Genomic DNA, 27806 nt, shown 5'->3' on the forward strand with positions numbered 1-27806 from the left:
GTACCAAACTGTCTTGATTACTGTAGCTTTGTAGAATAGTCTGAAGTCAGGGAGCCTGATTCCCCCAGCTCCATTTTTCGTTCTCAAGATTGCTTTGGCTATTCGGGGTCTTTTGTGTTTCCATACAAATTGTGAGATTTTTTGTTCTAGTTCTGTGAAAAATACCAGTGGTAGTTTGATAGGGATTGCATTGAATCTGTAGATTGCTTTGGGTAGTAGAGTCATTTTCACAATGTTGATTCTTCCAATCCAAGAACATGGTATATCTCTCCATCTATTTGTATCATCTTTAATTTCTTTCATCAGTGTCTTATAATTTTCTGCATACAGGTCTTTTGTCTCCTTAGGTAGGTTTATTCCTAGATATTTTATTCTTTTTGTTGCAATGGTAAACGGGAGTGTTTTCTTAATTTCACTTTCAGATTTTTCGTCATTAGTGTATAGAAATGCAAGAGATTTCTGTGCATTAATTTTGTATCCTGCTACTTTACCAAATTCATTGATTAGCTCTAGGAGTTTTCTGGTAGCATCTTTAGGATTCTCTATGTATAGTATCATGTCATCTGCAAACAGTGACAGCTTTACTTCTTCTTTTCCGATTTGGATTCCTTTTATTTCTTTTTCTTCTCTGATTGCTGTGGCTAACACTTCCAAAACTATGTTGAATAATAGTGGTGAGAGTGGGCAACCTTGTCTTGTTCCTGATCTTAGTGGAAATGGTTTCAGTTTTTCACCATTGAGGACAATGTTGGCTGTGGGTTTGTCATATATGGCCTTTATTATGTTGAGGGAAGTTCCCTCTATGCCTACTTTCTGCAGGGCTTTTATCATAAATGGGTGTTGAATTTTGTCAAAAGCTTTCTCTGCATCTATTGAGATGATCATATGGTTTTTCTCCTTCAATTTGTTAATATGGTGTATCACGTTGATTGATTTGCGTATATTGAAGAATCCTTGCATTCCTGGGATAAACCTCACTTGATCATGGTGTATGATCCTTTTAATGTGCTGTTGAATTCTGTTTGCTAGTATTTTGTTGAGGATTTTTGCATCTATGTTCATCAGTGATATTGGCCTGTAGTTTTCTTTCTTTGTGACATCTTTGTCTGGTTTTGGTATCAGGGTGATGGTGGCCTTGTAGAATGAGTTGGGGAGTGTTCCTCCCTCTGCAATATTTTGGGAGAGTTTGAGAAGGATAGGTGTTAGCTCTTCTCTAAATGTTTGATAGAATTCACCTGTGAAGCCATTTGGTCCTGGGCTTTTGTTTGTTGGAAGGTTTTTAATCACAGTTTCAATTTCAGTGCTTGTAATTGGTCTGTTCATATTTTCTATTTCTTCCTGGTTCAGTCTCGGCAGGTTGTGCATTTCTAAGAATCTGTCCATTTCTTCCAGGTTGTCCATTTTATTGGCATAGAGTTGCTTGTAGTAATCTCTCATGATCTTTTGTATTTCTGCAGTGTCAGTGGTTACTTCTCCTTTTTCATTTCTAATTCTATTGATTTGAGTCTTCTCCCTTTTTCTCTTGATGAGTCTGGCTAATGGCTTATCAATTTTGTTTATCTTCTCAAAGAACCAGCTTTTAGTTTCATTGATTTTTGTTATTGTTTCCTTCATTTCTTTTTCATTTATTTCTGATCTGATCTTTATGATTTCTTTCCTTCTGCTAGCTTTAGGGTTTTTTTGTTCTTCTTTCTCTAATTTCTTCAGGTGCAAGGTTAGGTTGTTTATTCGAGATGTTTACTGTTTCTTGAGGTAGGCTTGTGTTGCTATAAACTTCCCTCTTAGCACTGCTTTTGCTGCGTCCCATAGGTTTTGGGTCGTCGTGTCTCCATTGTCATTTGTTTCTAGGTATTTTTTGATTTCCCCTTTGATTTCTTCAGTGATCACTTCGTTATTAAGTAGTGTATTGTGTAGCCTCCATGTGTTTGTATTTTTTACAGATCTTTTCCTGTAATTGATATCTAGTCTCATAGTGTTGTGGTCGGAAAAGATACTTGATACGATTTCAATTTTCTTAAATTTACCAATGCTTGATTTGTGACCCAAGATATGATCTATCCTGGAGAATGTTCCATGAGCACTTGAGAAAAATGTGTATTCTGTTGTTTTTGGGTGGAATGTCCTGTAAATATCAATTATAGCTTTAGATTTTGAAGATATACACACATACATGCACATATGCACACACGTATTTTAACATATGAAAAAACAGATAATTTGGTCAGTGAGGTAAATGGCTTACATATTTGAACCCTTATTAATATGTTTAAATATTACTTTTAAAGTATTAGTATCTATCAACTCAAACTTTAAATTTTGAGCCTTTAACAAATTAAGACATTTAATACTAGTATTTTGAAGAGGTGTGGCAGTAAGGGTACCTGGAGGAAGTCATTCCCAAAACGTTTGTGTTATTTTTAAATTAAAAAAAAAGAACTACTATAGTTCTCTAAAAGTTCAAACAGGAAAGAATAACAACTGACAAGGACACTGACTAACAAGACTATGTTTCCATGAAACATCACTATATTAAGGAACTTGGTAAGCTTATCTTCTAGATACACATGTCCATTATGAGATTTTGACTATCTCATTTGTTCCAACCAGGAAAATCAAGACAATCATATTATCCTCATGTTTCCTGTACCCCAGATCCCCATCATTACCGGTAGCCAGTGGCCCCATTAGTGTCCCCTATAAACTTGTGAGCCCTCATCTCTACCATGAGCTTTGTTTCGCAGGTCTCCAGCCCTATCTCTTGGATGCTCTGATCTGATCTCATGAGGGCTACTTGAATGATTCCTTTCCCTTTTTGCCCTTCAGTTTGTTTATGGATAAGCGAGGGGAAAGTTAGAAGCTAAACTCACACTATTTACTAAAGGCATATTGGAAATACAAATTTGTCTTATATAGAATTGGTCTTAAGTTCTATAGATGCAGAACTTTAACTTTAGAAACAAAGCAGGAAAAAATTAGTACTGAAGAGTCAGAAGCATGTAAGGAATATCTCCATTATGGGGGACTCCTGACATCAAGGGAATTGACAGGCTCAGGCACTACTTTTGTATTTGAGAACAAAGAACGTAAATCCTTTTATAAAGTTAGGAATTCCTTTATTCACAAAATAATCACATCCTATTTTATCTGTTTGTAGGTTTGGATTTTTGTATTCTGAGTCTAGTTAAAGCCAAGCACACCCATGGTAAAAACAAAAGTATACTGCTTTGTTCCAGAGTACTTTTAAGCCTGCTGTTTCCTATGATCAAACTACAGGGCAGCATACAAATGCATTCAGTGTATGTAGAAACTCTTAACGTGTGTTGGGAAGATAGATTCCTTTCCAGGCTCATCTACTGCAAAGCTACTCCCTCGCCCCAACTGGACCCCACCACACACACCCTAGTTTTCCTTCTGTTGTAATTATAAACAACAAACATTTTACCTCTCTGAATTGCTGTCCTCTTTCATATCTCCATGCTGTTGCATTAGCTATTTCTGCCATTTGGATTGTCCTTTCTCTCCTCTCCACTGTTTAAGATCTCATGTAAAAGTTTCTCATCTCTGAAGTCTTCCCTGAATTGCTAGTCATTATTGGAATCCCCGTAGCAGTCTGTACCCGTTTATATTAGGGCATTTACAAAACAAGAGCTTGGCTCTTCCTGTTGATCATGTATGTTAACTAGACTAAGCAGGGCCATGTCTAATTAGATTTTATATTCCGAATGCTAAGGACAAAACTGATGCTTGGGAACTGCTGGCTAAGTGACTGAGTGAATGAATGAATGAATGAATGACTGAATCAATTTTTAACTTTCCTTTGTTCTGCTTTCTTGAACTCTCTTTTTTGCTCTAAATATCTTTCCATGGCACTTAACACATTCTAAAAATATTACATACTTTTCTTATTTATTATATTTGTTGTCAGTGTCCTCCCATTAAGGAAGAGTATCTCTCTTTAGTATGTGTTAAAATTTATTTAGGGAATGGATAAAATAAATTCTACCATATGTTTTCCCTTCTAATTTCATGGCCTTGATTTTTGTGATATGAGAAGTAGACTGAATTTAAGTATTATCCTTATTCCTAGTTGCCCTTTAGGCCTGGTACCTTTGTCTAAAATTCCTCATAATCTGAAAAGGGTACTTTGTAAAAAGGTTTTGAGTCTCTGTTAAATATTTAACTATTAGCTGAACATTATCACCTTTTATCAGCCTGAACAAGTTAACCCAAATAAGTTTATCAGACTGGCCCTAGTAGAAAACAAAGCAAGGGAAAGCATTCATTCATTCACCTGATATTTCTCTGGCACTGCTTATGTGCTTTTGTTCAGTAAGTTGGGCATGGTATACTCTAATAGGGCTTGCATCTGCTGAGATCCTCAAATATTTGGTGTTTGCAACATAATTCCAAAATGCTAGAATTTTTTGTAGATTAAAAAACTTTAAAATGTTCATAATACAATCACTACCGTAGTGCAAGACTGCATCTTTATAGAAGTGTCCATAATTATCACAAACTTCATTTGTCACCCCTTTAGCACCATGCCTCTGTTTTCTGAAAACTGCTTACTATCTAGACTAAGCTTTATTCTATTCTTTTTTTTTTTTTTAATTTATTTTTATTTTTGGCTGTGTGGGGTCTTTGTTGCTGTGTGCAGGCTTTCTCTAGTTGCAGTGAGCGGGGGCTACTCTTCGTTGCGGTGCGCGGGCTTCTCATTGTCGTGGCTTCTCTTGTTGCAGAGCATGGGCTCTAGGCACGCGGGCTTCAGTAGTTGTGGCACGCAGGCTCAGTAGTTGTGGCTTGTAGGCTCTAGAGCTCAGGCTCAGTAGTTGTGGCGCATGGGCTTAGTTGCTCCGCGGCATGTGGGATCTTCCTGGGCCAGGGCTCGAACCCGTGCCCCTTGCATTGACAGGCAGATTCTTAACCACTGTGCCACCAGGGAAGCCCAGCTTTATTCTATTCTAAGGAGACAAAGTTCTCACATGACACAGTAAACATTGTGCCTTTTTGTGATGTCAGCTTGGCTTCATAGTGCAGTGCGTATCTCGTGCTCCCTTGCTTGCTACACCTTTCACAAACCATTCAACAAACTGTTCTATCTTTCATAAGTCAATGTGAGAGAAGTTTAGCTATAACGATACATTTTATACTTTGATCAAAATTTGGGGTTACACTGGCTGAGAATTTCTGGTTTTGGGCAGTGTGCAAGTTGGCCATGGGAATGAGAAAATGAAAATGTCTGCTTGGTGGAAGGATGTGCAGCTGATGGCAGGGATGTAAGGGTTCTGTGAATTAGGTGGGCAGCATGAAGGCCCTAAGAATGGGCACCCACCAAAGGAAGAAGAATGGTGGTGTAGGGGAACAAAATTTGTCTCCCCAAAATGTGTGTCTTTGGCTTAAGGATTATTTGGGGCTGATTTTTTTTTTTTTTAAGAAACAAAAGGCTCAGAAAGAGCTTTTACCTTAACTGCCTGAAAGAATTTAGATAAAGGGCCTGCTCTAGGAAGAAGAACTATCATAATAGATAACTAAAGTATAATATGAACTAGGTGTGGTAGGGTTAGGGAAATTTAGCAAGGCCTACTTGATCAAAATCTTCTTTGTGTCCCATTGTCTCTGCATAGCCCAGCAAACATTTGTTTACCAAACATATGTTCTTTTTCATCTTCCTGTAAATTGCTTTTCTTCTCTTTGAAGTCCCAAAACCCTACCCCCTTTTCCTTCTCTTAGATGGTATATAAGCTTCAGTTGCCTAACTTGTCCTTGGGCCCCATGTTCTTAAATTTGATTTTTTCCTTTTAATTTGTCTCACATAAATTTAATTCTTAGACTGACCAGAAGAATCTAGAAGGGTAGAAAGTTCCCCCCTACCCCCAACAGTGGTGTTGTCAGAGAAAGACACTTATATTTTACAAATGAGTCCAGGCTAGTCCAAGTTCAGGACCTTCTGGAATCTTCGCAGGTACTATTGACTCATGGTTATGGTAATTTTCACTCAACCTTAGGATCTAATACATTGTTATCCTGGTGTCCAACTATATGTACATTGTTTCATTCTGTGCCCCTGTATATGTCTGTTTTCCAGAACTAGAATATTCTTCACTATCAAGCCTTCAAGACCATTTTATGTCACCTCTTTTTCTTCTTCCTCTAGATTAGACTCTAATTCCTCCCAGTAACCATTGCTTTTTAAGTCACATGCTATAATTTTCTTATGAACTACCTCTGTCCTTCCTTGCGGCCCTTATACAGAGAATAAATATCATTTTAATCAAGTTCTGTTTTCTCCTCCTAAATGTAGCATCATTTTATTCCTTCTCATAAGACTAGCTTTCCAATTCTAGCTGACAGCAGTTTTTATCTTTATCTTTCTACAAGTTAACTAAACTTGTCAGTTAATGGACTATATATATGTGTATATATATATATATATATATATACACACACACACAAATATATTAATATATACATATTTGGGGATACATAGACTGAGAATCATTATATATGTATAATTAACAAGAGGCCTCTAAAATATAAGGAATCACGAATATCTGAAAGTAAGAGGATAGAAAAAGATATAAAAGGGATTTCTAAGCAAAAGACAGCTGATTAACTATTTTCATGTACCATAGGCAAAAGAAGACATGCTCAAGCAGGAATGTTCATAATAAACTGGTCTGCAGGTGAATGGATAAACAAATTAGTTTATGTTCATAATGAATACCCTATGTCAGAGTCAAAGAATGAGCACAGCTATATACATCAACATGGATGAATCTCAGGAATATGTTTTTTGGCAAAAGATAAAAACCACTAAGAATAAATAAGTAGCATTTAATTTATATGTAAAATGATCACTAGTGAGTAAGAATAAGAGAATATTGATTATACTGGGAAAAAAGTTGAGATAATTAACTCCAAATAATCAAATTTGTAGTTACTTATGAGTTGGGTGTGTGGAGGGAACATTGTGCAATAAGTGAGGGGGACACAGGGTCTTCAAAGTTTTGGCCATATTCTATTTCTAGGGCTGGGTAGGGGAATATATGGATCTTCACTTGTTATTACTCTTTATACTTCAATATATTATAAATATAATTTCATATATATTTAATAATTAATAAAACCATTAAAAATAAAAACAGAATAACACCACAATGAAAAGAAATGGGAAAATATTAAGTTGCACTCCTACTTACCATAGTGGGTAGACTAAATTTCATATATAAACAGGTTCTTCTCAAGAAATTAATAGACCTTGGCAATTTTCTTGGAGGGTGTAAAATCTGTAACTAATCACAGATTTTCTGAAAATTGCCATGCGGCTTTCTTGCCTCATATTCTCTTAATAATACATTAATTAAATATAAATAACAGATTCATAAATGGTTAAACACAGTTAATGGTGAAATTTGCTTAGGAACTTTTACTACAATGTATACTCACAACATCTTAAGAGGCATATTATCTTTGGTGTGTTGTGTATGTATTTGCATGTGTATGTGTGTCCAGTTTCTCTATAAGACTCAAAAAGAGATATAGAAATTCAGGAATCAACCACGACTTCCCTGTCTCCAAATTATTTTCACTCTGCTTCCTAGATAACATTTAAATTCATCCTCTCCTCTGCATTCTCACTGTCTTTACCTTGGCTCACTAGTCATCTCTTGTTTTCACTATTTTCATTACCTTATAACTGTTTTCCCTGCCCCATCTCTTTCTCTGCCAATTCAACTTTCACAGAACTTGTAGCCAGATTGATCTTTCTAAAGCATAAATCCTGCCTTAACTTCCTAATTTCCTACAGAATAAAACCTAAACTCCTCAGAATGACATACAAGTCTTTTAAAAATCCAATTACAGCCTATTTTTCTAGTCTTATATATACCTTATGCTTCAGCTTTACCACACTATTTCTACTTTCCCTGACGTGCCCTGCAGTTTCATGCAAGATCTTCCTTCTTTGCAGTTAATTGTCATTTGTGCACTCTTAATGAACACATATCTAACTTTCTAAAACTTGGCTTCATTATTACCGCCTCTTCTGACCTTATCCCATTCCCTGGCACATTTAGGCATTTTTTCCTCTACTTTCCTTAATACGTAGGACATATTTCCGTGATAGAGTTTTTAATAAAATAGTGGAATCATTACTCCTTTGTTTGTCTCTTCCTCTAGGTTTTGTGCACCTTAAGAGAAGAGACTGGAGCTTATTTTTATTTGTATTTCTGGGTCTAAAACATTATCTGGAAAATAGTTTTGCTAAATAAATAAGTGAATCAAGATGATGAAACCAATGAAGAGGGCAAATATGGATGCAGGATTTGGGCTGAACATGGGAAGAAAGAGACAGATCATGAATTTCAAGCTAGGAAGTTAGGAAATTAAACAGAACATAGTAAAATGTTTTGTTCCCTCAGGGTGAAGTATTCCTCATCGTGTATTATCGGCTTTAATTGAATAAAACACTAAGAAAAAATAATTAAACAATGACAGTGAGTCTGGACAATTGATGGTTAAAAAAAGGAAACAGAAAAGAAAGAAAAAGATTTTATTTTTGGTGCTCTCAACCTGTGTCTAGAAAATACCAAGCAAATATTTTGGGAAGGAAAAAACCAGTGCACATAGGTGCAGAAGCTTCTTTTTGGGCAAACACAATCTATGTGATGAAATGTTTGATCAAAATGTTTATTTGAAATGGTGGTATTCTACTAGACTGAGGAAAGGTTTCTGTCCCAAACATTTGCTTTTTGTCATTGTAAACGAGAGTTCGGTGAATCCAATTAACGGAGCAGAAAAGACTACTTAAGGCCAGATGCACTCCTTTATTCCTTCCCAGAGGGTTGCTATGTTGTTTAAGTTTATTTGGGTACTCCAGCATTTGTCTGGGCTTCTGAGAAGTCAGCTAGACTGTATGTACTTTTCTGGGAGGAAAAAAAATAAAGGGAGCAGCTATGGCCTGCGGTGGTCTGTGTAAACTACACAGAAGCCTAACTCTGTGGCTGCTCTCAGCACCAGTAGCTACCGTTTAACTTGAGCCCACCCATGCCAGGCACTGCACAAAGCACTTTACATATATTTATGGTCTCATTTAACTGTCACAACAGTACTGTAAGGAACAATGTTTACCCCCATTTTGCAGAAGAGAAAACAGAGTTTCAAGTTAAATAAGTTGCTTAAGGTCACATTACACAACCAGTTAAGCAGTTGAGGCAAGAATTGAGCACAGGGCTTTCTGTGTTAGTTGCAAGATTTAGCAAATAAAAATACAGGACACTCAAACATTTCATGGGGCATGCTTAACTACAAAATTTGTCATTTTTTACTTTAAATTCAAGTTCAATTGGGTGTCCTGTATTTTGCCTAGCAATTTTGTTTTGAGTGAGTCTAACACCTCTTTCATGTGGTCACTCCGCTGACTCCTTTGGCAGATGATTCCAGGAGTGGCTCTGGGTGAGGAAACTGACAAAAGCACAGGCAAAAAGCATATGGATCTAGAACTGACAAAGAGTTGCATGTCTTCCATGTGCCAGATGCAGTCACTTACACAGATCTCTACATGAGACAACTCATTAATTATCATCATATGTATGCCTATATTGTTCATTGCAATCCTCTGTTTAAACTCAGGTCTCTAGTGGTTTATCATCCAATGATATCTATGAATAAAAGAAAATACTCATAAGTTTCACAAGTATGTCTGAATTCAGTGACTTTAATTTTATTAAATTAACCTAAATTCAAAGTATTTTTCCCTCGTAAAGTTGCGTTCAGAGAATGAGGCCTTACCCAATCTATAAACAGCTCATTCACATTAGAGGTACAACTAGAACCATAATAAATGTGATAATTGTTGTTGCTTTTCAATTAAGAATACTAGTACTCATTCAGAAATCTGTTAATACACTAAAAAATATATAACGAGTTACTCAGTTTAAAATGACCCCAAAGCCTATTAGTTAACACTTGTGTCTGGTGAATGGATTTTTAATCTGATATATCCAGCAACCTTTCTTTTTTTTTTCAATTGATCACAACCTAGATCCTGAAATTTGAGAAATCTTTGATTAGGTTCCCACAATGGGCTCAAGACACTACCTTGGTCTTCTTAGTCTCCAAAATTCACATAATTTTAAAGCAATAAATTATGAAGGTAATGCCAAAAACTTTTTCTTCACATTTTGATGCACATATAAATTAGACAAGGTTTCCAGAATATTTTTCTTTCAAAATTGGTGGAAAGTAGAAGCAAGGCAATGGAGTCTCTTTACCATTGCTGTTACCAGCTATGGTTACTTTTGTTGTCATGAGTCCTGTCAGAAGTTCTGGTAGCTGCTCCAGTCAGAGACCAATAGAAACCTATGCATGTTTGCTACCGTGCATAGTATGCTATCAGGTTACAGAACAACATCAACTCTATAAATAATTATGTTTTAGTAATCTCATGCTTGTCTGAAAAGCACTTGAAAATATACAATATTTATACCAGTTTCCTAACAGATAGTAATTGTGATAAAAACAAATTTTGGCATCCCCAGCTACATAGCTAGATTGTGGATATTTTAATTATTTACATTTTAATTCCTCCATCCTCTAACTTATACCTTAAATCTTCAAAAAAGAGACTTATGGCTTAAATAAATGACATATATATAATAAGATTATTAAAAAAGATATAAATATAAAATCATAAGGAAAAGGGGGGAAGCATATTTTATAGTTAAGAAATATCGAGAGTGATTTAACTTTAAATTTGGGTCTAAGTATCCTAGCAGTCAAGACAAAAGTAGAAGCACAAAATGTTCTTTAGTCTTTTTTCTGTAATAGAATAAAATATATTAATTATTCAAGATTGACAAACATTTCCTAGTACAAATTCATGGTAAGAATTTATTGCAAGAGACTTTAATGAAAGGAATATAATTGAATTATTTTCAATAAGCATTTTGTAGGAAATGCCAAGGTTATCTCTAAATACTTTTATTTCCTCAGTTGGCCCTCAGGTGCAGTCTTGAGTTAATCATATTCCTAGTAATGGTATATGATTTTTTCACTTTTTAGCCTTCAAAATCAGGAATATATTATATCTCAATGAGGATGGTTCTAGGGAAGCATGTAGCTTTCAGATTAATAGAAGTCAAATTAATAGAGGTCTAGAGAGCAACATAGAAAAAAATCTTTCACAGATAAAATTAGTTTTACATTTGTTACTCCAGTGGTCTTCGTGCTGGAATATGCTTTCCCCTGGGGGTCCATTGAGACTTTCCACCAGGCACTCAGGCAGGAATAGTTTTAAGGAAATCCATTTCCAAATATTCAACTGCCATATGTGTAGTTTCCTAGAATTGATGTGCCTGACAGTTTGCTGGTGGCCAGTGCATTGTGCTGGAAGTTTCCTGTCTATTATTCTTTTTTAGTTTCTCTTTTCTGTTTTTCTCCCACTTTACCATAGAAAGTCATAGATTTCACACAAAGGGAATCTTCATATGGTACATTACCTCTGTGTGACGGCCCAGTCAAAGGGATAATTTTAGTAATACTAATGACTGGGAAATGATTTCTTTTGCCAGTCAGGTGGCTTCTAATTCTTTGCTTTCAATAAAGTTGAATGAAGAATCTAATCTAGTAATTAGATCATTACAGATATATTTTTAATGAGAGATCAATATGTGATTTTTGTCTTATAACTTGAAAGGAGTTCAGTGAATTGAGTTTCATTGCCATAATGAAAGTCTTTGAATTCCCATCTCTTTAGAGAACAAGTTATCTCAATGAATATGTCTATTTAAAAAACAGAAACAACTGATCCTGAACCCCGTTTCATTTTAAAAGAGGGTGTATAAACTAATTGAAACAAAGCAAGGGCATCCATCATGTATTTCATTAAGAAATGCATTCTAAATTATATTTTACTTACTGTCCTTTATGATTATTTATTAAAATTGGTAGTAAATTTATTTTGCCTCTGTCAACATAGATGACTATAAAAATTATAAACAAATATATTTGTTTGTATGTACTTGCTGTAGTTAAGTATTATAGGATTTCTAGAAAAGATTTTCATACATTACATTTATTTTATAAGGAATAGATTGTATGTGGAAGTGGATATAAGAACCAGATCCAAAAGGAATGATGGTAGATTTTTGAAGAATACCTTATTCATTTTTTTTTTCTTTTATGGATGATGGTGGGCATCAAATCACAATGCTAATTAGATTTCCTTGAAAACATTTGAAATAGTGATCTAACATTTTTGTTTTAAAATGTTAATATTTAAAAAAACACCAGCTCTTATACATTTTAAGTACTATTTAAAACTTAAAATGACAGAAAAATTTGGATGTCAACTTAAAATATAAAATATGATTCATAGTTTTTCAAAATTATTTTAGGGGATATAAATAAAATGTTAGAAAGTCACTATTTTTATCTATGGTGTGTAGATATCATCTCTTTCACCCAGACTTTTGATGAAGGATAGAAGTGTAAGGCCCTTTTATCTCAAGAGAACCAGCAGTGTGGAATTCTGTGCTCCTGACTGACCTATTCTATAATGCTTAAAAAGCCCAATCAGGATACAAAGTCACCATATCTTGGCGTGAGATAAGCCAGTGTTTCTCCCAACAAGGCAAAGAAGCATCAAATCCTCCTAAAAACAACAGAGTTTGCTCAAAAACTCATATGATTTTTGTTTTGTGTCTATGACCTGGAGTCTTTCTTGTTTTCCAATACAATGTTCTTTTTCTATTGCACACCCACCTTATTCCCAAATTTCATAGTTTGTTTAATGTACAAATTATTTTCCTTTAAATACGTTCCCCTTGGCAAACACTATTGAAATTTCTGAACTTCAGCAATAAAGGAAGTTTTGCTGGTGCTTCCAGACTAAAACAGCAAGTAACCTCTCCAGTGTTTGCATTTCAAATGAGGGCAAATATCTGTTGTTCACTGGTTCTGTGCCCATTGGTCCTGGTCCTGTGTGTTGCTGCATTTTTGTGGATAGCTTTGCAGGGTGCTGAGCCTTCCCTAGAACTTCGTAGTTCCCTGAAGCCAGTGTGGTAAAGCAGAAGGGAACCAAGTCTAGAGGAAGGAGATGTGAGATATTTAACAGATTTAACACTGCTGAGGTAAGTGAGCATGAATAATTTTCTGTACCACACAGGACCTTGGTTTCCTCATCTATAACATAAAGAAATTGGACTAGATGCCATAAAATTTTCTTCAAGTCTTAAACGTTTGTGTCTATGTGGGAACATTTTACGATGATGAAATGTTCTATTTCATGATGATTGTCATGGTTACGCTTGTGCATATGTTGTAAAAACTCACCGGTGAATTTTGTTGTAAAGCTGACAAAAATTTGTGACTTTCAGAGATAACAGTAATAGTAACACTTATTGTTTGTTGTGTGTCAGCTACTAATTTCTTTACATCTGTTGTTTCATCAACGTTAACATATGTACTCTAAGAATTTGGTACAATTTTTATCCCCATTCTAGTGAGGGATAACACTGAGATCTAAAGATGTTAGTGACTTTCCAAAGTCACACACTTAGTGAGTGGCAAAGCCAGAACTCAGATATATTTCTGCCAAATCCAAAGTCTGTGTTTAAATAATTTCTTTACTCTTAGAAGAAAAGCTGGAGAATGAGGCATATTTACTGAGTTACTCCCTCCCAGATCTACACATCAGGAAAAAGACAAAGTTTTTGTTTTGTTTTGTTTTGTTTTTTTTAATCCTTACCTAGGATTAGTGAGCATTTCTAGGATCATCCCAATTTTCACAACAGGCCAGGGGATTCCATATCTTTACTTGTGTACTCAAAAGCACCACTACTTACGTGGAAAATGCAGAAAAAGAGGCATGCAAACTGAAAAAAAATCATAACAGGAATTTATGCTTTTGTTGTTGATGCATATACATGTTTTAATTTAAGATGCATTCAGTTGATTGTAAATCATCATGTACACATAGAATCTTAAGGTAATGCTAAACTTTGCCACCTACCTAACCTGAATATTGTCATATTTCCCTATAAATCAACACGGCAATGTGTGCTTTTGTCAGAATATGTGCTATATCAGGCGATTTTTAGAAGAAGAGAACTTCTATAATCAGCAAGGTTATTTGTAACCTTATTTTAAGTAGCAGCAAACAAACATGTCTAAAATAACCTATAGATGAAGACTTGGTTAACAAAACCAAGTTTAAAATTAAAAAAAGTGGCCATTGATTTTTTTCTTTTTCATTAGAATTCCTTAAAGCAGGCCATATTGTTTTGGGTGTAGTTAAATGCGTTTTTGAAGAAAGATGAAATTATAATATGTGTATTTTAATGATATATGGCATGAAGTAATGACTGAAATTCTCTCTTTACAAATCAACATGAAACCTGCCTACACTGGGAGAACTGATTGGTAGTATCCAGGGGGAACCGAAATGTGTCTACACATTAAAGATTGATACCGGGAGCCTTTAGTCTTTCCCAAGAGAACATTAACTGCATTTGAGGTCTACAAGTCATACCCTCAGTAATTTTTCCTGAGAAATTATCATTGGATTTCTTTGGGTCATTGATTTTCCTAATGTACAAGTAGTAGATGCTGTCTGCCTCAATCTTGGAGATCTAGTTATACTCATTCTTATGAATTAAAAGTGAATATGAATTAAAAGTAAATATTATGTCCAGAAATTCCTTAAGTATGGTTTAATATTGGGGTTTTCTGGAAGATTTAAACTGTAACATTAAAATACATTTAGAATTATTACAGGTTATCTTTTCTTGGGGTGGGGGAGAGGAAGCTATCAAGATTAAATTAAGATTAATTTACAAAATGTGCTGTAAGGAAAAAAAACTGCCTCTCACTAAATTTCTCAAAATTTGGTGTCATCTGTATTAAAACCACCTAGCAAGATTTGCAAAGTACATGTCCTACCCTAGGCTTGCTTTTGAATTGAGCCTTATTTTTGTGTGCAGAAGCAGAATGAATTATAAATGATTATAACATTTAAATTCTAGGTTTATTTTCAAGTGTAGTTGATTTGACTTAAATGGGAATTCTGTAGCTATTTAGTAATGAGGAATGATAGTTCTCTGCAATTCATAATTGGACCCAAAACAGGTGTTTTCTTTCTTTTTTTAAAATTAGAAGTATTTTCAGCTTTGGCAGAATACATTTGCAAATGGCTATGAGGTAATGAAAATTTGACCGAATGAAAAGACTGGAAGTTTGTACTTTTGTTATATTTTTAGAAAGTATTTTTATAGAACAAATCAAAGGAATCTGCATTCCTAATTAATGCGTGCATCATTTGAGGTTTTGATACCATTAATCAGTTAGAGGTGATGGTTTAAATGGGCATTAAAGAATACTGATAAGAGAATTAAAAGGAAATAAACTGATACAACTATGTGTAGCTTGTTATTCCAGAACATGCAAACACATACACTCATGAGTGCAAAATCGGACTATTCATGTTATGAACTAAACATTAATCTAGAAAAGTTACATCTTATTTCGCCATCAGAGTCAAAATAATGATGGATGATAATTCTTTTAGGACCATTAATGACCAAATGAGTCTAACAATTATGTAATCCTAATAAGATAATAAGTTATTAATAAATGGCCCACAGCAATTTCCCAAGGTAAATTGTCAATTTAAAAACAGTTTGGATGGAGTATTTCCAATTACATTCCCCAAGTAGGGTATACTTAAATGGTTTACAGACCACAAAATAGAATTGAGAGGAAGGTTATCAAAAACTAGACCTATGAAGAGGATTCTGCGTCTCATTAGGGTACACTACCTTTTAATAATACCAGCTGGCTCATGAGGCTGTTCCCAAGAATGACCACAGAAGCAAAACAGATAGTCTGCAACAAACAATGTTACCAACTGAGATAAAGATTTCCTTCTTCTTTAAAAGGAATGTAAAGTAAAATGTTTCTGATTTACATGAAATAATGAATTAGTAATCAATGACCTAAACTGAAGACATTTACTGGAAGATTGCAGCAAATGGTCAGATGGTAGGTCATTTCTCTTCCTATTTTGCTTCGTTATGTATCCAAATTGTCTTATGTCTAACGTCCATTTAAAATTTCCCTTTAATTAGCTACTTTGCCAGGTTTAGAATTCACCCTATTTTAAAGTTTGCTTTAGCTTTTCCTCTTTGAAAAATGAGTGCAGACTCATTTGAAATATTCTAAATATGGAGTAAAGCAGAAAAAAGAAAAGAAAACCCACATAGGGTCTTTTTTCTCAGTGATGAATATTTTGATGAACTGTGTGATTTAAATGACTAAGAAATCCCCTGATGTTATTACGACACTGTATAAATACAGACTTCAGTGTTATCAACTGTATGTCCACATATACAACATAAATGACCACAGGATTAGAGAAAGGTACAGGGGCTGTAGGCACTAGGTGTACAGTAAACTGAGGGGGTATCACTCTGTAAGTCATCCCATCTACTGCCAGCATCCTTAACTGAGGGGGAGATGTGGGGGCAAGAGGGAATAGCTTTGAACCATTCTTAGGCTTTCTTAAATCCAACAATATTGCTCTTCTAGGCAAGAATGCTTTCTTAGCACACTCCTTTGTGGTTTTATTTTAATTCCTTCTTCACATGTTTTGCATTCAGATTCTAGCTAAGTGAGGACCCTTGGGCTCTACATAGAATTGTGCCTTCAACCTGGTTAGTAATGCTAATCATAGAAGAGGTCTGAATGAATTTTCAAGTAGGCGATAGGATGATCCAAGAATTAACCACATTGTAACACAGCCCTGCCATGCATTTATTAAAATTCTATTATGATAACCCATTGGGAAAAACTTTCTTCTTCTCCTTTCATTTGCCCTCTTATAAAATATCTGTTCTTTTTTGAGCATAGGAAATGTATTGATAGTAGCCTCAGAGAAACCCGTAATAATTCTGCTAATATTGAACATAATGTCTAAGACAAGGTTCATTCCAGATCTCCAAAAAGCCCGTCCTTCCAGACAGACACCAGGTGTATATAGTTTTGTATCAAAGAGAAGTCTTCCTGTTAGCATACTTATTATTAAAAATTGAAATGCACTGTTCACTAATCTGTTTATATTGGGTCTTTATCAGAGTACACACCTTAGTCAATGTCAGAATATGGAAAGAAAAACCTAATATTGTGTTTGAGGCCTACCCCTCAAACCACTTGAGACTAACAGTTTATACAACTTCCTAGTGATATTTTCCATGTAAAGGTTTAAGAAAGAAGAGAACAAAGGTCACTTTGACAACTTACTTGATTGAATTACTTGGCTGAGCCTAGAGTATATGAACACATCGATGAATATTTTTCCATGATAGATAAAAAAGATAATCCTCAGGTTTATTTTGAAAAACAGGTCTCCATTTTATTTCAGCTCCTAGCCAAAGAATCAGCCTATTTCTCAAGGAAATATTTTTCTTGACATTTCTGCCTTCAATGCATCAAGCTTCCACTGATATATATTTGTGTCTGTCCTTTTAACAGCTATGTCACCTATCAAGTATCTGATTTGATTTTCTTCAAATATCTGATCTCAGATATCCTCACAGCAGGCAATTTTTATGTAAAATACTGGTATCAAAACTAATGGATCTGATGACAGTTTTAAAACCTTTCTACATTAATGACCTTTCCATTGTATTTGTGTCATGTCTCCTATATGCTGTGATGAATGTAACACTGCCGTTATAATGTCCTAAGTAACCACTCTGAATGGCACACTATCTGTTCTTCAAAATTGTAATTGCCTAATGCAATATATCGTTACAATTTATGACTTCCAGGGGGAAAAAATATCCCTTTAGCTTAGATGAGTGTCTAGTTATAAATGTGTGATTATGTGGTTACTTTGCTATCGGAATATATTTAGAAAATATAGACCTTAGAGTAGGAACTGGCCCTGCTTGAATTATTAGAGTTCCATGTATTGATACTGACATGAAGTCTCCAAGTTCCTCTTTTGGGACAAAATGTGGGACAGGTGATATAGTGGTTATTAGTATATTGTCAAATATCCAGAACCAAATTTAGCTATAGAAAATAAAACAAGCAAATAAAGTTCGTTGAGTCATAACTGCCATACAATAAACTGTAAGCATTTACATTATATAATTTGATCAGTATTGATCTATGTGTACACCCATGAAACCATCACCACAAAAGAGAGGAACATAGCCATCATCCCCCAAAGTTTACCCGTGTCCCTTTGTAAATCCTCTGTTCTACTCCCCTCTGTCTACCCCCACCCCATACCCTGGCAACTACTGATCTTTCTGTCAGTATTGATGAGCTTAAAATTTATAGAGTTTTAAATAAATAAATCATACAGAATGTACTATTTTTTGACTGGCTTCTTTCACACAACGTAATTATTTTTAAAATCCACATATGTTGTTGTATGTATCAATAATTTGTTCTTTTAATTGCTGAGTAGTATTACATGGTATAGATACCAAAATTTGTTTTCCTAGTCAACTGTTGATGGACATTTGTTTGGGTCAAAAATTAACAGTTTTCATCAAAAACCATAATATGTCTTTCCCCCTTATTATGTATATAATTTGCTCATGCATCTATTTCATTTCCTTAGTGAGGACATACTTTGAAATTATTGTTGGAGTTCTCAGTGGTTTATTCCCTCTCTCATGTCATTAGAAAGGCTTCCTAGCAGTGTACCAAAAGGCATTTTAACTGAGATATAGAAGTATCTTACCCAGTTTTTGAATATGAGTTATCTTAGAAGAAAATGGTGGTGAGGTATTTCTAATTAAGTAGGCCTGACCCATTGGACTTTTTCGTTTCTTTCAAAAGAAAATTGTTGCTTTCCTTCATAATACATTACATTAGAATTCTGCAAACAAAAAATGGTTTTAAAGAATCTCTTTGAAGAGCAATTTGGAATACCTCCTAAAGTTTAAGATGAGCATGCTCTATGATATATTAAATTCTCTTGGTTTCTATTCTAGAAAAAATTTGCACATGTATACATGTACTAGGATTTCTTTTTACAGCAATATTTTAATAGGAAAAAATGCAAACAACTTGACTTTTCAATAAGATGAGGTATAATTAATCAACTAAATATTACATTGAAATCAAAGTGATATAACTAGCTCTACTCGGTTTTTCTCTGGGTGAGGCCTGACTGCACAGTGGGTCTTGGGGCGGGGCTGGTGGAGGGCGTGTTCTGGGCGGAGCTCAGGGACACACCACGCCCGCCCAGGACCTCGCCCCTCCCCTCCCTCGGCCATGTTTTTTCTGAAGGGGATGGTAGCTCGTGTAGGTACGACCTGAATCTGTGGAGCTCCTTGGACGCTACCGCGGCCGCTTCTCCATGGATGCCGAGTGCGTGCCGAGCCACCCACGACGACGTGGTCTTCGCACCCGACGTCTCCTTACGTGTGGGCCTTGGCCTGGAGCCCTCACCGTGCGGCTTTTTAGAGTGTGAGCCCTGCGTCAGGTGAGTGGGGCGCGCAGGGACGGGAACAGGAGGGGAGTAGGTTCTCAACCTCGCGCCTTTGCCCTGGCAGTGCCTCTCCTGGAACCTCCCCGCCATTCCTAGTCTCGACACGCAGGTCTGAGCTCTCACATGTCTTCTCCTCAGGTTGGCTCCCCAGGTTGTCTCCTCAGGCTGGCTTCTCAGGCTCTCTGCTCAGGTTTGCTCCGGTGACCTGGTCAGGCTCAGACAACACTTTTTTTTTTTTTTTTTAAATCTATACAGATAAAACTCAAAAACATAATACTGAGTGAAAAAAGTTTAAAAAAAGAGAAATGCCATTTATGTGAATAATTCCCCCTATGTATTGTTTCAAGATACCTACGTATTTAATAGAACTACAGAAACATGAATTAAAATCATATTTCCTATCTTTAGGATAGTAGTTCCCTTTGAGAAGGAAAGAAGGGAAATGGATCCGGGGTAGGGTTTAGCTGTATCTGTACATTTTTATTCCTATAAATGAAGAGTATAATCTGAAACAAATATAGTAAACTATAAGCATAGCTTAAATATGAATAGTACATTCAGGGATTTTTGTTACATAATTTGTTATATGATGAAGTATTCTATGTTTTAAAATGAAAAGTAAATTAAGTAAATAACCTGTAACTTACATATCAATTTATTTGCATGTCCAACTGGAAGTTTCCAGATACCTTGGTATTCCAGTTATTTTGAGAGCACAACCCTCAGAGGTCTTACAGTCCATTAATTCAATTTTTTATTGTGGTAAAATACATAAAAATGTATTATCTTAACCATTTTTAAGTGTACAAATTCAGTGGTATTAGGTACATTCACATTGTTGTGCAACCTTTACCACCATCCCTTTCCAGAACTCTTTTCATCTTACAAAACTGAAACTCTGTACCATTAAACAATAACTCCCCATTCCCTCCTACCCACCTCCCCGAGCAACTGCGATTCCATTTTTTGTCTGTATGATCTTGACCTCATATAAATGGACTCACATAGTATTTGTCTTCTTGTGACTGGCATATTTTACTTAGCATAATGCCCTCAGAGTTTGTTCATGTTGTAGCATATTGCAGTATTTCCTTCCTTCTTATACCATATTTGCTTATCTGTTCATCCACCAATGGAGACTTTAGTTGCTTCCACTTTTTAGCTATTGTGAACAATGTTGCTATGACCATGGATGTACAGATATCTCTTTGAGACCCTACTTTGAGTTCTCTTCAGTATACATCCAGAAGTGAAATTGGTTGGATCATTTGTACGGCAATTTTTAACTTTTTGAGGAAGCACCTTACTGTTTTCCACAATGCTTATATCATTTTACATTCCCATTAGCAGTGCACAAGGGTTACAATTTCTCCACATCCTCACCAATGTTTGTTATTTTCTGGATTTGTTTTTGTTTTGATGGTACCCATCCTACTGGGTGTGAGGTGGTATTGCATTGTAGTTTTGTTTTGCATTTTCCTAATGCTTAGTGATGTTGAGCATCTTTTCATGTGCTTTTTGGCAATTTGTATATCTTCTTTGGAGAAATGACTGTTCAAGTTATTTACCCATGTTTGAATTGGGTTGTTTTGTGTTTGTTTTTGAGTTTTAGGAGTTGTCTATATATTTTATTAATTCCTTATCAGATATGTGATTTGCAAATATTTTCTCCCATTCTCTAGGTTGCCTTTTTACTCTGCGGATAGTGTCTTCTGATACACAATTTAAAAAAAAAATCCATGAATTTGTCTATTTTTCCTCTTGTTATCTGTGCCTTTGGTGTCATATACAAGAACTTGTTGCTAATCTGACATTGTGAAGCTTAGATCATGGATCTGTTCTGAGATAGTTTTTGTATATGGTGTTAGGTAAAAATCCAACTTTCTTTTGCATGTGGATATACAGTTTTCCTGCCACCATTTGTTGAAAAGATCATCTTTTTCTTAATGGTTTTGGCATCCTTGTTGAAAATCATTTGACTATATATATGAGAGTTTATTTCTGGACTCTGTATTATAATCCATTTGTCTATGTCTGTCTTTATAGAAGTACCATACTGTTTTGATATGTAGTTAGTTTTGAAATCAGAAAATGTAAGTCCTCTAGCTTTGTTGTTCTGTGTTAGGATTTTAATGGCTGTTTAGGGTCCTTTGAGATTCCATATGAATTTTAGGATGCATTTTCTATTTCTGCAAGAAACTCATTGGGATTTTGATAGGGATTTCGTTAAATCTGTAAATCATTTCAGGTAGTATTGGCATTTTAATAATATTAAGTAATATTGAGTCTTCCATTCCATAAACATGAGCTGTATTTCCATTTTAAAAAATATTTTAAATTCCTTTCACCAATATTTTGTACTTTTCATTGTACAAGTTTTTCAATTCCTTGGTTAAATTATTTCCTAAGTATTTTAAACTTTTTGATACTATTGTAAATGGAATTGTTTCCCTAATTTCTTTTTAGGTTTGTTCATTGTTACTGTATAAAAATGCAACTGGTTTTTGGGTGTTGACTTTGTATCCAGTTACTTTGCTGAATTTATTAGTTCTAACAGGGTTTTTGTGTGTTTGTTTTTCTTTTTCTTCTTCTTTTTTTTAATCTTTAAAGTTTTCTATATATAAGATCATATCATCTGTGAACAGGGATCATTGTACTTCTTCCTTCCTACTTGGATGCTTTTAATTTATTTTTCTTGCCTAATTGCTCTGGCCAGGTGTTTCAATACTATGTTGAATAGAAGTGGCAAAAGCAGGTTTACTTGCTTTGTTCATGATTTTATAGGAAAAGCTTTCAGTCTTTTATAATTGAGTATGATATTTTCTGTGAGTTTTTCATATGCTGGTTTTGTTATGTTGAAGTAGTTTTTTTCTATTCCTAGGTTTTGAGAGTTTTTATTATGAAAGTGTGTTGAGTTTTGTCAGATGCTTTTTTTTTTTGATTGAGTTGATCATGTGGTTTTAGCCCTTTATTCTGTTAATATGGTCTATTTCATTGACTGATTTTTATATGTTAAATCATCCTTGCATTCCAGAAATAAATCATACTTGGCCATAGGGTATAATCTTTTAATACGTGGCCAAATTCCATTTGCTAGTATTTTGTGAGGAGTTTTGCATCAGTGTTCCTAAGGGATATTGATCTGTAGTTTTCTTCTAGTGTCTTTGTCTGGCTTTGGTGTCAGGGTAATGCTGGCCTCACAGAACTAGTTAGGAAGTGTTCTCTTCAATTTCTGGATAAGTTTGAGAAAGGATTTTAGTTCTACTTTAAATGTTTGGTAGATATCTCCTTACTAATTGTAGGTCTGTTCAGATATTCTGTATATTTCTGGTGTAGTCTTCATAGTTTTATGTTTCTAGGAATTTGTGTATTTCATCTAGATATATAATTTATTCTTACGTAATCACTCATAATACTCTCTTATAATCCTTTTAATTTCTGTAGAACTGTCAGTAATTCTTCTGGGTTCCTGGACCCAGTCCCAGTGTTTGTGTGGGGGGCGTCCCACACAACACCAAGCAATTCTCAGACATCAGCAGGGTATCTGAGAATTCAACTCAGTTCAGCTCAATTCTGACACTGTCTACCTGGAGATAGCATCAGATTCCACAGGTTGAGGGCTCAGCTCCACAAGACTCTCCCCCCTACTGCCCCTCTTCAGACAACAGTCACAAGCCCAGGTTATCACCTGTGTGTCTGATCCATTGGCTATAGATTGGAGGTTCCAACAACACCCTTCTTGGACTTCAGATACCAGTTACAAGTCCAGGTTGTTACCTTTATTTCTGACTATAATTTGGAAGTTCCCATGATTTCCTCCTTGGGTTTGACTAATTTGCTAGAGTGGCTCACAGAACTCAGAGAAACATTTTACTTACTAGATCACTGATTTATTATAAAAGGATATAACTCAGGAGCAGCCAGATAGAAGAGATGCATGGGGCAAGGTATGGGGGAAGGGGGTGGTGCTTCCATGCCCTCTCTAGCTGCATTACTCTCCCCAGGATTGTCATGTGTTCACCAACCTGGAATCTCTCCAAGCACCATTATTTTGGGTGTTATGGAGGCTTCATTACATAGGCATGATTGATTAAGTCATTGGCCATTGGTGGTTGATTCAACCTCCAGCCCCTCTCTTCTCCCTAGAGGTTGGGATTGGGACTGAAAGTTTCAATCCTCTTATCACAAGATTGGCTCCATCGACAACCAGGCCCCATCCTGTTCCAAAAGTAACCTCATTAAAATAATAAAAGACACCTTTATCACAAGAAATTCCAGGGGTTTTAGGAGCTTTGTGCCAGAAACAGGGCCAAAGATAAACTATGTATTTCTTATATATCTCAATGCCACAGTAATGTCCCCACTTTCATTTCTGATTTTAATATTTTGAGTCTTTTTTCCTCTTAGTTCATCTAGCTAAAGGGTTGTCAATTTTGTTGATCTTTTCTGAGAACCAACTAACTTTTGCTTTCACTGTTTTTTCTCTATTATTTTTCTATTTTCCATATTGTTTATCTCTGTCCTAATCTTTAATATTTATTATATCCTTTCTTCTGGTAGCTTTGGGTTTAGTTTGTTACTCTTTTTCTAGTTCCCTAAGTCGTAAAGTTAGGTTATTGATTTGAGATCTTGCATGTTTCTTTATGTAGCATTTATAGCTATAAATTTCCCCCTTAGCACTCCTTTCACTGTGTCCCATCAATTTTGGTATATTGTATTTTTGTTTCCATTGGTCTCTAAGTATTTTCTAATTTCCCTTTTGAGTTCTTTGCTTAATTGATTGTTCTGTTTAATTTCTACTAATTTGTGGATTCTGCAGTTTTCTTTCTGTTATTGGTTTCTAACTTCACCTCATTGTGGTTGGAGACTTAATTTGTGGCCTAACATTTTCTATTGTGGAAAATGCCCCATGTGCACTTGAGAAGAATATGTATTTTGTTGTTATTTGGTAAAGAGTTCTGTATATATCTGTTATATGTAGTTGGTTTCTTGTGCTGTTCAAGTCCTCTATTGTCTTACTTATCTTCTGTCTGGTTGTTTTATCTATTATTGCAAGAGAGGTATTGAAGTCTTTGACTATCCTTGTAGAACTATTTATTTCTCTGTTCAGTTCTGATAAAACTTCCTGCCTTCCAGATTTCACAATTGTGAAGAAATACTCAAAATTTGGGTAAAAAGTTGCCAATTTAAAAAAAAATTATTTATTTATTTATTTATTTATGGCTGTGTTAGGTCTTCCTTTCTTTGCGAGGGCTTTCTCTAGTTGCGGCAAGCGGGGGCCACTCTTCATTGCGGTGCGCGGGCCTCTCACTATCGCGGCCTCTCTTGTTGTGGAGCACAGGCTCCAGACGCGCAGGCTCAGTAATTGTGGCTCACGGGCCTAGTTGCTCCGCGGTATGTGGGATCTTCCTAGACCAGGGCTCAAACCCATGTCCCCAGCATTGGCAGGCAGATTCTCAACCACTCTGCCACCAGGGAAGCCCCCTTTAATGCTTTTTTAAAGCCATGTTTTCATAGTTTGGTTAAATTTGATGCCTTCTGTATTAAAATAATTATTTAGTGTTAAATTATATATAAAGCTTCCTTGTTTTTTGTTATATAGTATGTAGTAATAATTATTTTGGTAATTATCTAAAACTTTTAATCAATTACCCTAGAATTGCTTTAATTTTGTTTAAATATATATAACAATCATTTTTATTCTTAACAAATCAATAAAATAAGATTTTGAAAAATAAAACTAAAGAAATAGAAAACTACCTCATTTTAAAGCTCATATTTTCAACATTTAGTTTACAATTTGTTAGCTTGCAGACAATGGACATTTTTGTTGAGAAAAGAAAGTAATAACAATTTCATATATATATATTATCAATATTCCAAAATTTTGCTATCTTTCCATGACCCCTGACAACTTTGCCAATTACTCTGTAGAAGCTTAAAAACAGGAAATGCAGCATCTCTGGTGTCAGTCATCAAAATTAGGATTCAACTCCACGACCAGCCCATGTGAGAACCTATAGAACAGGAGACACAGTAGAGAGATGGAGACAGAAATGATTATTCTACTTTAATTATCCTCAGGAGACTAAAGGCAGCAACAGAACAATCCACTTGACTAATGCAGAGATGGGAGGGGGAGAACCTAGTGTATCTTCCTAAAGCTGAGAAGAAATCTCCAATATGGTCTGGTAGGCCCTAGGGTAGCTCTGTCTAAAAGTACAGACTGTTCATTCTACCAGCAAATATTAAAGTGGGATCTAAGGAGTACCTCACTGAAGATCAAATTGTGGATTTGGGGGCTTCATCCCCCTATATCTCCTGAATTAGTATCTGTGATGTTGAGTTTCAAAAATTTATATTTCTAACTAGATAGCCAATAGATTATTTTTTAAATAATACTTCATGGAGATATAACTATATATAGTAAATTATGTGTGATGACCACCCAGACCAAGATATAGAACATTTTTATTATCCCAGAAAGTTCGTCTTGCTCTTTTTCAGTCAATTCTCCTCAATACTCCGTGTTAAGCACAATTCTGACTTTTCTCAGCATACATTGGTTATTTCTGTCCTTGAGCCTCATCAAAATGGAACCCACAATAGATAATCTTTGCTTCTATTTTCCTTCTCTCAGCATACTATTTTTGAAGCCAGGTAACTTTTAGGTACACTAGAATTTGAAAACCAAAGTTCTCTGAAGCAGAAATTGTCATAAGGAAGCCTGATGTTGGAACTCCTCTGTGATGGGATGGAATCTTTTCAAACTATCCCATTTTAAGGCTGTCTTGCATCTGAGACAGATCTATTACATTAAATAGTCTGTTGTGCTCTTCTGCATTCATTATTTCACTCATGGAGGCCAAACTAGCTTAAGAAATCAACCACTGATTTTTGCCATCCTACTTTTCGCATTTCTAAAGTTATACTTATCTTCATTTTGAAATTCTTCAAGGAGAATTTTAATAATAGTACAACAGCCCATCAAAATTTACTAATATCTGGCTTTAAATAAAATAATCACAAGTGGCTGAATAACTCAACATTCATCATGTCTCCTCAGAGTCCTTTCAGCTTGATTTCCAGAGGATTTCAGTCAAGTATTCTAAGTGGTTTCTCAGAATGGGGAGAATAACATAGCAGGAAAGCAAAGTTATAATTATCAGAGAAGCATGAAAATTATGATGGAAAACAGTTATTAGACCACCTAGGCTTCAGCCCTGCCAGGGAGATGCTGGTCACTGTGGTAGGTTGCCGAGTTCAGTGCTTTAAACAATTTGGTTTCTGCTACTCTTTTGGCTGAGTCTTCTGCAATTGAATAATTGTCGCAGGATCAAAGTTTTACTGGAGATGTAACTTAACTTTTCCTTCTAAGTTGGAAAAATACACTACTGTGTTTCTCCTCTCTTCTCACACTACTACTACACTTCACTTCTGACATCAGAAGTGTGGGTTTTCCACACATCAAGCAATTCTCCAATACCAGATGGGTGTCTTATAATTCAATTCAGTTGTGACACTATCTACCTGGATATAGCATCATATTCTATAAGTTAAAGGCTCGATCCCACAAGACTTCCCCAACTTCAGATACCAAGCATAAGTTCAAGTTGTACGGTACTTCTGACTGACAGGCTATATACACTAAGGTTCCTATAATCCCTTCCTTGAGTTTGATTATTTGCTAGAATGGCTCACAGAACTCAGGGGAACACTTACTTATGTTTACTGGTTTATTATAAAAGATATAATAAATGATACACATAAACAGTGAGATGAAAAGATACATAGAGCAAGGTATGGAAGAGTCCTGAGCACAGCAGCTTCTGTCCCCCTGGAGTTGGAGTGTGTCACCCTTCCAGCATGTGGATGTATTCATCATCAACCCAGAAACTCTCCCAACTCTGTATTTTTTGGGTTTTTATGGAGGCTTCATCACATAGGCATGATTGATCATTAACTCAGTCTCCAGCCCCTCTCCCCTTCCCAGAGGATGAAAGGTGAGGCCACGAGTTCCAAGCTTCTAATCATGACTTGGTCTCTAGTGATGAGCCCCCATCCTGAAGCTATTCATGATCCCACCAAGAGTTGTCTCGTTAGAACAAAAGACATTATTATCACCCAGTAAATTCCAAGGAATTTAGGAGCTCTGTGTCAGAAACCAAAGTCAAGGAGACCAAATATTAGAACAAAAGATGCTCCTATTCTCTTAGGACATTACAAGGGATTTAGGAGCAATGTGCCAGATATAAGCAGCAGAGACCATATTATTTATTTTCTATTATTTCACACCTTC

The sequence above is a fragment of the Balaenoptera ricei genome, chromosome 2 (assembly GCF_028023285.1).
Source record: "Balaenoptera ricei isolate mBalRic1 chromosome 2, mBalRic1.hap2, whole genome shotgun sequence".
Taxonomy (NCBI): domain Eukaryota; kingdom Metazoa; phylum Chordata; class Mammalia; order Artiodactyla; family Balaenopteridae; genus Balaenoptera; species Balaenoptera ricei.